This window comes from Schistocerca cancellata, chromosome 5, assembly GCF_023864275.1.
Source record: "Schistocerca cancellata isolate TAMUIC-IGC-003103 chromosome 5, iqSchCanc2.1, whole genome shotgun sequence".
Classification (NCBI taxonomy): Eukaryota; Metazoa; Arthropoda; class Insecta; order Orthoptera; family Acrididae; genus Schistocerca; species Schistocerca cancellata.
Window position 1 is genome coordinate 44363922 of NC_064630.1, and position 15365 is coordinate 44379286.

The window sequence follows — 15365 nt, forward strand, 5'->3', positions numbered from 1 at the left end:
TCGTTTTCTTCGAGGTACTTCACAGTACGAAGTATATGTTCTGAAACCCTACTGCAGTTCGACGTTAGTGATATGGACCTGTACTTCAACGGATTACTCTTTCTTCTCTTTTGGAGTATTGGTGTAACTTGAGCAATTTTGCAGTCTTTAGGTACGGATCTTTCTGTGAGGAAGAGGTTGTATATAATTGCTAAATATGGAGCTATTGTATCAGCATACTCTGAGAGGAACCTGACTGGTATACAGTCTGGACCAGAAGCCTAGCCTTTATTAAGTGATTTAAGCTGCTTTGCCACACCGAGGATATCTACTTCTATGTTTCTCATCTTGGCTGTTGTTCTTGATTGGAAATAACGAATATTTACTTCGTCTTCTTTGGTGAAGGAGTTTTGAAAAACCGTGTTTAATTACTCTGCTTTAGTGGCACTGTCATCAGTGACTTCACCATCATTATTGAGCAGTGAAGGTGTTGATTGCGTCTTGCCGCTGGTATGCTTTATGTATGACCAGAATCTCTTTGGGTTTTCTGCTAGATTTCGAGACAGAGTTTCGTTATGCAAATTCTTAAAAGCATCTTGCATTGAAGTACGCACTATATTTCGACCTTCTGTGAAACTTTGCCAGTTTTGGGGATTTAGCGTTCTTTTAAATTTGGCACGCTTTTTTCGCTGCTTCTGCAACAGCGACCTGACCCGTTTTGTGTACCATCACCTATTAATTTATGTGGTATATATATCTCTCAATTGCTGTCGATACTATCTCTTTGAAATCATTCCACAACTTTTCTGGGCTAACATCATCACATCGGAAAGAGTGAAGACTGTCTCTTAAAACGGCGTTAAGGGCATTTTTATCAGCTTTTTAAATAGATATACTTTGCGTTTCTTTTTGATGGTTGTAGGTGTTACGGTATTCAGCCTAGCTTTCAGCCTAGCTTTTATGTTTCTTCATGGAAGAAATTAAGCTCCCGTTCTGTAGTTCTCTGTTAGCGAAGCTTATTTCCTAGGGCGTATTAACTTACTTGAAAGGTTCCATAACTGCAATCACGGTTAAAATACAACTTTACTTGTAGTGTAATTCAGTGAGAAACTTATCTTCCTTGTTTGTTAACAGCAATTACTAAGTTGCTGGGACAGTGTTTCGTGTCGGCGGCTTCTTACTGCGTGCGCCTGGCTCACTTGCGGCCGTGTGATCTAGCTCTCGAGCATTTCCTTGTGCGGCTTGCCGTTTGTTACAGTCGCCCGTCCTGGTTGTCTGTGCTCAAGCTGAGTATCTTATGTTTTCTCACTTGCACAGTAAACGAAATTCTGCTGCCAAGAGGCCTTTGATTAACTGGCTTCGGGCAGGAAATCTTCTTTAATCTCACAAGCTGCTACATCGTCGCGAAAAAACACAGTGTCCCGTATATGTAATAAGTTTCCTTTAATTTACGTCTATGGTCACAAACTTTTTTTTCTTACTTTTTTTTTTGCATGTGATCTGATTTATATGTACTTGACGATGCTGGTGCTGATTCCGCATTTAACATATGACGATGCCACTATGGCTGCAGTACATTAGGACTTTGTTTTTATGAAACACATCTGATGATGGTCATTAAAGACCGAAACCGTTAATCTGTTAAACAAAAAGTTTGCGACCATAGACGTAAATTAAAGGAAACTTCTCTTTAATGTTAAACACATAATGTATTTTTGTTCTAAATTTTACTGTATAGGACTCCTTACAATACTGTGTATCGCCTCGGACCTCGGTCCTTTACTTGTTAATATTCATCTTCTCGGGGCCCGCCTAATGTCTTGGACTCGAATTCACTTGAAGAAATTTGTCTAGCATTGTTTTCGTTATCTTAATTGGATGGTTTATTTAAAACTGTTTAATTTAAAATTTTTAAAACGACCAATATCGTTAAGGTCTTATTTCTTTAATTTTTTGAAGTTGTTATTATTGTAATATAACGGCTGTCTTACCATTTTGACAGCTCGTAACCACAAATTAACTTACATTTTTGTACCTGTTTCTCAAAGGGAAAGTATTATAAAAGAAAATATATAAAAATAAATGTTGTTGATGTTCAATGATAAAAGATGTTAGCTGAAGGGGCCTAGTCCTTCCATGTCATTTCCATGATCCTGTAATCCCCGATATCAGTGCCACGTGTGGACGAGCATTGTTCTGTTAAAAAATGGCAGCGCGATTTCTCGCATGAGAGGTAACACTTCAGGACGCAGGATGTCCATGACCTACTGTTGACCCATTATAGTGCCCTCAGTCGCTACCATGCATGATCTAAAGTTATACCCGATAGTTCCCGACACCACGGCGCCAGAGTAACCTCTACCCATGTCACAGCCGTGCTCGCCGACGATCGCCATTCAGGTTAGTGCAGAACCGCTATTAATGGCTGAACACGGAGCTACGCCGCGCGGGGTTGCCACGCGGTCTGGGCGCCTTGTCACGGTCCGTGCGGCTGCCCCCGTCGGAGGTTCGAGTGCTTCAAAAAATGGTTCAAATGGCTCTCAGCACTATGGGACTTAACATCTTAGGTCATCAGTCCCCTAGAACTTAGAACTACTTAAACCTAACTAACCTAAGGACATCACACAACACCCAGCCATCACGAGGCAGAGAAAATCCCTGACCCCGCCGGGAATCGAACCCGGGAACCCGGGCGTGGGAAGCGAGAACGCTACCGCACGACCACGAGATGCGGGCAAGTTCGAGTGCTCCCTCGGGCATAGGTGAGTGTGTTGTCCACAGCGTAAGTTAGTTTAAGTTAGACTAAGTAGTGTGTAACCTTAGGGACCGATGACCTCAGCAGTTTGGTCCCGTATGACCTTACCACAAATTTCCAAAATTTTCCACGGTGCTACGCGTCACTGTTTCCGGACAAGGTAGCACTCTGGAGGCAGCCATTTGAAATGTGGTGTTCACGGCAGCCAACGAATGTATCGCTGCATTGCAACCAATGGTCCGAGGTGATACAGAATGTTGCAGGGAGTCCTTTACTGGAGGTCGGGTGCCAGTTGCGTCTTGCACAATACGACGAATCTCCCCTGTGGTGGTCAAGTGTGGTAGACTGGAACATTACTAGGGAATGTGCCTGCAATGACTTCCCATGCAGTCCAGCACTGCACCACTCTCACCGTTAATGCCCCACAAATCTGGGTACTGGACTATTCCATCAGCCAGCCGAATGGAGACACAAAATGAGACCTTTCAGATTGTCAGGTGCTGACAATGCTATCTCACACGATACGTGGCATCTCCGTATCCTTCGCAGTGATAATTCAACATCTGACCCTTTCAGACTGTGGTGTCACCGCCGGACACCACACTTGCTAGGTGGTAGCCTTTAAATCCGCCGCGGTCCGTTAGTATACGTCGGACCCGCGTGTCGCCACTATCAGTGATTGCAGACGGAGCGCCGCCACACGGCAGGTCTAGTCTAGAGAGACTTCCTAGCACTCGCCCAAGTTGTACAGCGGACTTTGCTAGCGATGGTTCGCTGACTACATACGCTCTCATTTGCCGAGACGACAGTTTAGCATAGCCTTCAGCTACGTCATTTGCTACGACCTAGCAAGGCGCCATATTCAGTTACTATTCTGAACAGATAATATTGTGAATCATGTACGTCAAGAGCGACGTTCATCATTAATGGATTAAAGTTAAGTATCAAACTAATTACGTCCGGTTTCTGAATTCTAATTCCTTGTCATGTTCCAGACCTCACGTCAGTATAGTCCTTCCCTCCTCACGCCCGCCTGCGTGAGCTAAAACGCGTGCATTTCGGCCTCCTTTAGCAACACAGTGTTGGCTCTTCTGCCAACACAACACAGACCACATGATAACACTAAAACCGAAAAAGTCTAACTCATTCTGGTGCTCGTTCCACTTACCACAGAGAGTACAAACTCCAGTCATTTACATACTTGCCAATGGTTGTTCCGTGTACGAAATTACATTGGAATCGGGCCACGTTTGCTGGGTAGTTCATTTTTTGGCATGCAATATGCACAGAACCGCCAAAGAAACTGGCATAAGCATGTGTATTCAAATACAGAGATATGTAAACAGGCAGAATACGTCGCTGCGTCCGGCAACGCCTGGCGCAGTTGTTAGATCGATTACTGCTGCTATAACGGCAGGTCATCAAGAATTAAGTGAGTTTGAATGTGGTGTTATAGTCGGCACACAAGCGACGGGACAAAGCATCTCCCAGGTAGCGATCAGGTGGGGATTTTCCCGTGCGACCATTTCACGAGTATACCGTGAGTATCAGGAATCCGGTTGAAACGTCCCCTTCGAACAGTTATACATGACTGTGCTTAAACTGACACACAATATTTTTAGCGCAACGCAATCTGACTATCAAAAATCCCTACCAAAGAATGGCCCTGACTAACATTAAACTATACCTTTCACAAATCACTTACCTCACAAAAATCTTCATTACTCGAACTACTGCAATACAGCGAGCGCCACTACTGCCAGCTAAATAAAAGATTCAAACTACGGAAGGCACTAACTACTGATAGGCATAGTTAGCAATTGAAAGATGTTAATAGAGAACAAACAATGTATTTACCTTAACAGTCATAATATATATAGCAGTTCATGACATACAGTGTTACAAACTTCAAAACTCCGCCATCTCTCTCCCCACATCCTCCACTGCTGGCGGCTCACCTCCAACTGCGCAACGCTAGGCGCTGTTAACATCCAGCTGCCGAACGCTACAATGGCGAGTATTACAACAATGCCAACCAGCCACAGACTGCACACAGCACAGCCAGTGATTTTCACACAGAGCGTTAAGAAAACCTAAACAGCCTACTTACACGGTAAAACATCAAAACTCTGACATCGCTGTTGCCGGAATAATATCGTGCAAGAACAGGACGAACGAAGACTGAAGAGAATCGTTCAACGTGACAGAAATGCAACCTTTCCGCGAACTGCTGCAGATTTCAATGCTGGGCCATCAACATGTGTCAGCGTGCGAAGCATTCAACGAAACATCTTCGATATGAGCTTTCGAAGCCGATCTCCACCGTTGGTGACAACAAGGCACAAAGCTTCACGCCTCGCCTCGGCCCGTCATCACCGAAATTCGACTGTTGATGACTGGAAACATGTTGCCTGTTCGGACGAGTCTCATTTCAAATTGTATCGAGTGGATGAACGTGTACTGGTATGGACACAACCTCATGAATCCACGGACCCTGCATGTCAGTAGGGGACTGTTCAAGCTAGTGGAGGCTCTGTAATGGCGTGGGGTGTGTTCAGTTGGACTAATATCAGACCCGTGATATGTCTAGATACGACTCTGGCAGGTCACACGTGCGTAAGCAACCTGTCTGATCACCTGCATCCATCCACGTCCATTGTGAATTCCGACGGACTGAGGCAATTCCAGCATGACACTGCGACACCCCACGCGTCCAGAATTGCTACAGAGTGGCTCCAGGAACACTCGTCTGAGTTTGAACACTTCCGCTGGTGACGAAACTTTCCAGACATGTACATTATTGAGCATATCTGGGATGCCGAGCAACGTGCTGTTAAGAAGAGATCTCCACCACCTCGTAGCCTTAGGGGCTTATGGACAGCCCTGCAGGATTCATGGTGTCAGTTCCCTCCAGCACTACTTCAGACATTAGCTGAGTCCATGCCACGTCGTGTTGCGGCACTTCTACGTGCTCGCGGGAGCCCTACATGACATTAGGAAGGTGTACCACTTTCTTTGGCCCTTCATTGTACACTCCTGGAAATTGAAATAAGAACGGGTCAGATACATCACATGATCACACTGACAGAACCACAGGCACATAGACACAGGCAACAGAGCATGCACAATGTCAGCACTAGTACAGTGTATATCCACCTTTCGCAGCAATGCAGGCTGCTATTCTCCCATGGAGACGATCGTAGAGATGCTGGATGTAGTCCTGTGGAACGGCTTGCCATGCCATTTCCACCTGGCGCCTCAGTTGGACCAGCGTTCGTGCTGGACGTGCAGACCGCGTGAGACGACGCTTCATCCAGTCCCAAACATGCTCAATGGGGGACAGATCCGGAGATCTTGCTGGCCAGGGTAGTTGACTTATACCTTCTAGAGCACGTTGGGTGGCACGGGATACATGCAGACGTGCATTGTACTGTTGGAACAGCAAGTTCCCTTGCCGGTCTAGGAATGGTAGAACGATGGGTTCGATGACGGTTTGGATGTACCGTGCACTATTCAGTGTCCCCTCGACGATCACCAGTGGTGTACGGCCAGTGTAGAAGATCGCTCCCCACACCATGATGCCGGGTGTTGGCCCTGTGTGCCTCGGTCGTGTGCAGTCCTGATTGTGGCGCTCACCTGCACGGCGCCAAACACGCATACGACCATCATTGGCACCAAGGCAGAAGCGACTCTCATCGCTGAAGACGACACGTCTCCATTCGTCCCTCCATTCACGCCTGTCACGACACCACTGGAGGCGGGCTGCACGATGTTGGGGCGTGAGCGGAAGACGGCCTAACGGTGTGCGGGACCGTAGCCCAGCTTCATGGAGACGGTTGCGAATGGTCCTCGCCGATACCCCAGGAGCAACAGTGTCCCTAATTTGCTGGGAAGTGGCGGTGCGGTCCCCTACGGCACTGCGTAGGATCCTACGGTCTTGGCGTGCATCCGTGCGTCGCTGCGGTCCGGTCCCAGGTCGACGGGCACGTGCACCTTCCGCCGACCACTGGCGACAACATCGATGTACTGTGGAGACCTCACGCCCCACGTGTTGAGCAATTCGGCGGTACGTCCACCCGGCCTCCCGCATGCCCACTATACGCCCTCGCTCAAAGTCCGTCAACTGCACATACGGTTCACGTCCACACTGTCGCGGCATGCTACCAGTGTTAAAGACTGCGATGGAGCTCCGTATGCCACGGCAAACTGGCTGACACTGACGTCGGCGGTGCACAAATGCTGCGCAGCTAGCGCCATTCGACGGCCAACACCGCGGTTCCTGGTGTGTCCGCTGTGCCGTGCGTGTGATCATTGCTTGTACAGCCCTCTCGCAGTGTCCGGAGCAAGTATGGTGGGTCTGACACACCGGTGTCAATGTGTTCTTTTTTCCATTTCCAGGAGTGTATATTTAGTTTCGTGCAAAGGCACAAATTACGATGGTAGTGTGTTTCATGAATGTGTCTACTACCTCAGGATGTCAGACGCTGTCCAGTAAGATGTTCAAATGAAATGATCGTACGGCATTGTTGGCCGGGAGACCCCATGCGGGGTGTTCGGCCGCCGGAATTGCAAGTCCTTTTCAGCGACTTGTGAGTCAATGATGATGAAATGATGATGAAAGACACACAACACCCAGTCACCTAGAAGCAGAGAAGAGTCCTGAATCCGCCGGGAATCGAACCCGGGACCCCGTGAACGGGAAGCGAGAACGCTACCGCAAGACCACGAGCTGCGGACAGTAGGATGTTATTAGGCTAAAAACTGGAGCCCAGCCTAGTTCACAGTCCCTGAGCAGAGGCTGACGAACAATAATTTCGAACACACCGGTACCTCCTTACGGCAATGAAATGTGCTGAAAATATTAGTACTGCTTCAGTAATTGGCATTATCGAGCCACACCAGCCGAATTTTGAGCGGATGTTCAGGAAACGGCCATGTGGCATCGAGCCATTTGGTACACACGCTGAAGATTGGCTCACGAACTTCGATACATCAGCTCTGTGAATAAGCAGCAAGGGATGGAACAAACAGCCGCAGTGGCGTCTTCAGAGGTCCAAAGTGATTTTAATCTTATCCCAGTGCTCCAAGTTAAATCGACACCGTAGCTGAAAACAGGCGTTGATATACATCATTGGGGACATGTCGAAAATGTGTACCCCAACCGGGACTCGAACCCGTAATCTCCTGCTTATATGGCAGACGCTCTATCCATCTGAGCCATCGAGGTCACAGAGGATAGTGCGCCTGCAGGGACTTATCCCTTGCACTCTCCCCGTGAGACCCACATTCCCAACATGTCCACACCATTACGTTCTTAGTGCGCCTAATAGATGTTTGCCCATTACTCGTGGCAGATTAATCTACGAAGTCCCGTACGAGTTGGGCCATAACGTGTGCGTTCACACAAGAAGGTCAATGGCCAGGTAGCCATATTTTAACGATATATGAAGGTAGTATCTGTTCCGAAAGAACGGATATCATTGATGGTATGGCATGCCGTCTTATTGAATGTAAACACAGTTTACGTAGCTGACAGTTGTCCCATTCAGAATTCTCACCTGCTGTCTGCCTTGTACCAATGGCGGACAGGCCGCCGTATTGTAATTGGTCGGCGCTGGGAATTTCACGGCGGACGCCGTAACTTATGCGGGATACTACATACTACAACAAAACGACGTAAGTGCACCCAATGAAAATACTACACACTTGCACGAAAACACACACCCTCCAAAATAATAGCACATACTACAACAAAACAACGTAAATGTACCCAATGAAAACAGTACACACTTGCATGAAGACACATCCCCTCCGAAACAATACTAAATCACATGCAAAATCAACTACAATAAAATAAATAAATAAGAGAGTGGTAGCAAATAGCAAAGACTACTATTAATGGTGGGTCAACAATTTCAACATTGTTTGTGAGAAAAGAGTAAAAGGTTACATTTGAAACTACACGATATTCTCTGAGTCTTTACAAGGGGAGAGCGCATTGCATTGCAGCTTGTGTTTTTGTAGCCATTACGTTCTTCCGTTAGCGACAGCTTGTTGGTTCTGGCAGCGTAATTATTATAGCTCCACCGTCACGAAATTACATTGGATACGACTCCTCCTCAGTGTGTGATTCTCCAGGCAATATTACCTTCCGTTGTATTCCTATTGCCATTAGCTGGTCGCACATACTCGTTGTAGTACAACGTGCGCGAGAATAGCGTCCCTTACACACACTGCTGCGTTATCAACGCCCCGTACACAGTTGAAGTACAATATTTACTTTGACCTGCCGAACGCGATATCACTGCCCGTCTACTTTCAGCAATCACGATCGCGAATTCAAAGTTCTGGCGAAAAACAGTACCACACGTAACGAGCCGTTTAAAATTCTCCACGGTGACAGCTAATATCTTAACACGCACGACAGCTCATTAAGTTACAGACAAGATAATAATTTTAAATTACGTCAGTTTGTATACTTGCGAAACGTGCAGAACAGTTCGGTTCTAACCACGAGCAATGTCCATTTGCGTGCTCATTTTCACTGCTGTTTGTAGGCTAGTACTCCACAAAGCTCACAGTATTCATACAATCTTACATTTGATATCATAGTATGCGCGTCGAAGTTCAGTTTAAAGCTTTACCGAAAAATAAGAACACTGCCATAAATTAAGGTGTGTTTCTGTCTAAGCACAACACATACGCGCACACATCTCACAACCCAAAACACAACTGACGGTCATTGTTGCCAAATCCGAATTTTTCTTTTTCGGAAGATAGTGCCTAAAAATTGCGGAAGCTATAGGAAAAGTTTCGGATAACCCTCTGCCCGTAAATAAGGACTGAAAATAAAACTGTCTCATATAGTCAATTTAATCTTAATAGTTATTAATTTTTATGGTGAACATACTTAAGAAAATGACTTACAATGAACTCTATACATTTTTTCCTTGAATAAATGTTTTAATGTAACAACAATTTTGTGTAAAAAGAATTGGTATCTTTTTACTGTAATAAAATTGTTGAGTCAGGAATTATTAATGTATTATAGAAGTAGGATTCTTTGCAATGAAATAATATAACCAGGAAGTAAACAAAACCAAACAGTGTTTTATACATATTTTCTACAAACTTTTTCCAACAGTCACTGGATATTGGTGTGCTGCAGTAAACTTTCGTTTTTCTGTCGTTTGATCTAGTTGCTTCTAACATCTCTCCATTTTCCGCCTCATTTTCATTTTCCTCTTCCTCGCCAAGCTCTGAATCACGGCCATGATTTTATTCTATAATTTTAAGCAAGATCCAAGTCATTGTTGAAGCTTAACTCACTCTCTACTTGATCAAGCATTTATTGACTATACACATTCATCGAGTTTAGAGTTGGATTTTTTATTTCATCATGAGAAGGCAACGGAATTCAGTCTAGCATGAAAGAAAATATATCGTTAGAAAAATTTCATTCTGTGTATGTTAGGTCAGTCTGGCCCAATCGAAAGAAAAATTGGTGTATAGTCAGAAAATAAAAAATAATAAGGATAATAACCTTACTACAGGAAAGTTATAAAATGATGTCTGCCTGAGAAGTATTACATTTCGACAAATCAAAGTCCGATTGATGGAAGTCGTCCGTAATGAAACATAAAACACAGGCTTTATTCCTATCTGCTAGTCACTTTTGCAAGAATTACTCTTGCAACATTTTAGTTGTCGATATAAGCTAACAGTCATTCAAAACGTATTTGATACAGGCTATTTTGTGTGGTGTATGTGCTAAAAATTCGTCTGTGTCATCCTGGATATGTGCGCTAAGCTCTCTTCTCACGGCCGAGTTGCACGCTAGGAGGGAATGGCTGTTGTAAGTAGGCTCTTTAGGTTAGCGTTTAAAGAAATTCTTGTAGTGCATTTAAGCAGCTAAAATTTTTACACTGCATTTCTTCGTTGTACTCTTCCTGCATAAAAATTTCAGGATGGGTTCAGACATGTCGGATTGTACCATTACCTTACGAGAACTGCGGTGCTACAGTGTTGCAGACATTAAAACTAAACAAAAAACAAAATTCCAGTCCACATGATCCAGCCATACCATTTATCGGTTAATATAACAAACAGCGTCGTTGAGAGAAAATTGTACTACTTTCATTCACCTGTCTAGGCTTCTTCTTATTCCTCTTCGTCGTCCTTGTAAATGACATTAGTCATCAGACGTAGAAATTCCGTGCCAACAAGAAAGTTGCAACAGGGCTCAAATCTCGTATTCCTATTATAATTTAAAAGTCCTGTTATCGTTCTAGTGCTCAATCTGTTTCTTACATTACCTTTCATTCTGTTTGTTGTCGAAAATATTCTTTCCGATGACACCAGTGACATCATCATGGCTGATAACTAGGGGAACACAGGTGTTCCATCTACTCGTTTCAGCTTACGGACAGCATTCCAGAATTCATCCATATCTGTACTCTTCGATTCTGCCTCGGCATTTCTCAGTAGCCTCCATTCAGTGTCAATTTCTTGTATTGCATTTTAGTTAAACATGGAAACTTTGATGCGAGACTGGAAACTGTCGAATTCTCTTGTCTCTAAGGCAAATTGGGTCAGGTGCCTCCAAATCTTTCATAACATTATCACTGAAAAGAAACCGTTTGAATATCTGTTGAGTACTCTCAGTCAAAAAGTCTAAGCGTCGAAGTTTAAAGTTCTTCAATTGATCACAAGTCAGATATGAATTTTTGTCAATGATCTACGAAACCCTTGCTCCTAAATGCACTTCATCAAGAGACATAAAATGAGTCTAATTTCGATACTGAATTTCTTTTAAGGTAGTTGATTTTAGATAGTTTTCCTTCATGTAAAATTCTAACGCCATTCCCAAATTTACCCCAAAATCACTATACATGGTCTGGATTTGAGGCGACCCTGCCTGCATCTTAAGATTAAACGTGTTGAAGACAGGCAACACTAAATTCAAAAGAGTAAGAAAGTGTCTTGTAGTACTATATTTCAATTTCTGCAGAATTGTGTCGCTTGCCAGAAGTCTGTCGCTAGCCACAGCATCGATAAAAAAACAGTTTCAGAGAATGATATTGGTCAAGAAACGTGGATACAAGCATATGTAAAGAGAAGCAGCGTTTGTGGATGGTATGAAGTAGTTTGTTCGGTTCTGAAACTCTTTAAGTTTACGAATGAGCTTAGGGATACACTGGAAATAATTATACACGCCCCTCGCTAGGTTTTCAATGCCTCTAGGAAAGGTTAAGCAAGCGTAAGAAGAGTATAGCGCAAATGAACAGGTCTCGAATATCTTGCTTAAGCAAAGTGGATAAGGAATGATGCGCCCCTAACATAACACTCGCTACATCCACTGCGAAACCAACCAAATCTCTTGGTAAGAAATATTGTCACAGAAGACCTTAAGTCTCCTGACATAACATGTCACTAGTAGAACCAATAAGAGAAATCAATTTTAGGAGGGCATCAATTACTTAGTTTCCTTCACTTAGGACACGTACCGCCTAACACAGATGTCTTATACCGGTACACCCCATGCGCCCCTGGTCTGTTGATTCGTCAACAATGAGGCTAAATTTATCCGTCTGAAGGGTGTAAATTAGTTTCACTAATCTTCCCTTGGTTGTGACATTATTTATAATTCCAGCTACATCTGTTCTGCCGCAATGAATATGTTTTGCAACTTGTGACTCAGGACACATTACTTGGGTGAGTTTCGCTAAATGTTCAATAACCTGAAGTGGTAAATCATGCTCTGCAACTAAACTAACAATGCGAATTTCACTGGCCTTAACTGTGTCATGTAATCTTGAGTTGCCACTAGCTGATGACATACCGGTAAGTTTTGGTGGCCTTTGCTGGGCACCACAATTTATTACACGCTTCTTACCACTCGTGTGCTTCACTACATCACTTTTCTCAGACGTAATTTTTAGATCACAATCACATGAACAGCAGAATATAATTGCCTTTCTTGCTGCTTCTGGGTCAACTACTAAACACTGTTCCTCTTTCCGTTTTGGGATTATATTTCGTAGCATATTTTACCTTGTTTGGCTCTGTTACCACGGATTCGAAATCCGACTTCGAATTCACATCCCTGTCGCCGTTGGATAAGCAGCTGCAGCAGCAAGTCGTATACTCCTAGCTCACTCATTTGTTACATAGTTTAATTCTTAATTTCTTTGCGTGTTCTTGGTACTTGCATTGTTTAATTCATAAATTTCTGGCGTATTATAGTATTTGAGAGTTGTAGCATCGCGTTTTAGTACCTGAATAGTGTAAATTCGCATAGTCGTCTGTCATTTGTTTTTGTTTTGAACGGCCAGTGTCGGTTGGTCACAGTCAATGTGCTCCCTGCCGCCGTTGGATAAGCAGCTGCAGCAGCAAGTCGTATACTCCTAGCTCACTCATTTGTTACATAGTTTAATTCTTAATTTCTTTGCGTGTTTTTGGTACTTGCATTGCTTAATTCATAAATTTCGGGCGTATTATAGTATTTGAGAGTTGTAGCATAGCGTTTTAGTACTCGAATAGTGTTAAATCGCGTAGTCTCCTTCCGCTGCTGAGCAGTGTGTCAGCAGTGCACAAGTGGCAGCATTACTGCATTTACTAGGCGATCTTGTATTTTAATAACCGTTTCAATTTTGTGTCGTTTTGTTTGCGCTCTCTGTAGATTAGTTCAGACTTTCTTTGCACAACAGTCTTTAGCATGGATAGGGACTGCAACTGCTGTGTTCGGATGCAGGCTGAGTTGGCATCCCTTCGCTCCCAGCTTCAGGCAGTGTTGGCTTCGGTCACACAGCTTGAGGCTGTTGCCAATGGGCATCACTGTGGGGGTCCGGATGGGGGTTTGTCGGGGACGGCCAGCTCGTCCCACGCATCCCCCGATCGGACTACGACTGTGGTTGCCCGGGATACTGCCCGCATTGAGGCTGATCCCTCACCTGTGGTAGAGTGGGAGGTCGTCTCAAGGTGTGGCAGGGGGCGAAAGACATTCCGGAGGGCTGAACAGAAGGCCTCTCCAGTTTGTCTGACGAACCGGTTTCAGGCTCTGTCTCAGGCTGATACTGATCTTCGGCCTGACATGGCTGCTTGTCCTGTTCCAGAGGTTGCCCCTCAGTCTGCAAGATCTGGGCAGTCGCAGAGGTGGGCTTACTGGTAGTTGGGAGCTCCAACGTCAGGCGCGTAATGGGGCCCCTTAGGGATATGGCAGCAAGGGAGGGGAAGAAAACCAAAGTGCACTCCGTGTGCATACCGGGGGGAGTCATTCCAGATGTGGAAAGGGTCCTTCCGGATGCCATGAAAGGTACAGGGTGCACCCATCTGCAGGTGGTCGCTCATGTCGGCACCAATGATGTGTGTCGCTATGGATCGGAGGAAATCCTCTCTGGCTTCCGGCGGCTATCTGATTTGGTGGAGACTGCCAGTCTCGCTAGCAGGATGAAAGCAGAGCTCACCATCTGCAGCATCGTCGACAGGACTGACTGCGGACCTTTGGTACAGAGCCGAGTGGAGGGTCTGAATCAGAGGCTGATACGGTTCTGCGACCGTGTGGGCTGCAGATTCCTCGACTTGCGCCATAGGGTGGTGGGGTTTCGGGTTCCGCTGGATAGGTCAGGAGTCCACTACACGCAACAAGCGGCTACACGGGTAGCAGGGGTTGTGTGGCGTGGGCTGGGCGGTTTTTTTAGGTTAGATGGCCTCGGGCAAGTGCAGAAAGAGCAACAGCCTCAACGGGTGCGGGGCAAAGTCAGGACATGTGGGGACCAAGTAGCAATTGGTATTGTAATTGTAAACTGTCGAAGCTGCGTTGGTAAAGTACCGGAAGTTCAAGCGCTGATGGAAAGCACCGAAGCTGAAATCGTTATAGGTATGGAAAGCTGGATGAACCCAGAGATAAATTCTGCCGAAATTTTTACAAAGGCACAGACGGTGTTTAGAAAGGATAGATTGCATGCAACCGGTGGTGGAGTGTTCGTCGCTGTTAGTAGTAGTTTATCCTGTAGTGAAGTAGAAGTGGATAGTTCCTGTGAATTATTATGGGTGGAGGTTACACTCAACAACCGAGCTAGGTTAATAATTGGCTCCTTTTACCGACCCCCCGACTCAGCAGCATTAGTGGCAGAACAACTGAGAGAAAATTTGGAATACATTTCACATAAATTTTCTCAGCATGTTATGGTCTTAGGTGGAGATTTCAATTTACCAGATATAGACTGGGACACTCAGATGTTTAGGACGGGTGGTAGGGACAGAGCATCGAGTGACATTATACTGAGTGCACTATCCGAAAATTACCTCGAGCAATTAAACAGAGAACCGACTCGTGGAGATAACATCTTGGACCTACTGATAACAAACAGACCCGAACTTTTCGACTCTGTAAGTGCAGAACAGGGAATCAGTGATCATAAAGCCGTTGCAGCATCCCTGAATATGGAAGTTAATAGGAATATAAAAAAAGGGAGGAAGGTTTATCTGTTTAGCAAGAGTAATAGAAGGCAGATTTCAGACTACCTAACAGATCAAAACGAAAATTTCTGTTTCGACACTGACAATGTTGAGTGTTTATGGAAAAAGTTCAAGGCAATCGTAAAATGCGTTTTAGACAGGTACGTGCCGA

The 15365-nt window shown here is 44.9% G+C and overlaps 1 non-coding gene across 1 annotated transcript; it reads right to left on the reverse strand.

Annotated features, from left to right (window-relative positions):
• Positions 1 to 7887: 7887 nt before the first annotated feature.
• On the reverse strand, positions 7888 to 7961 carry Trnai-uau (transfer RNA isoleucine (anticodon UAU)). Its single transcript has one exon. It is a non-coding gene; the product is annotated as a tRNA-Ile (tRNA).
• Positions 7962 to 15365: the final 7404 nt, after the last annotated feature.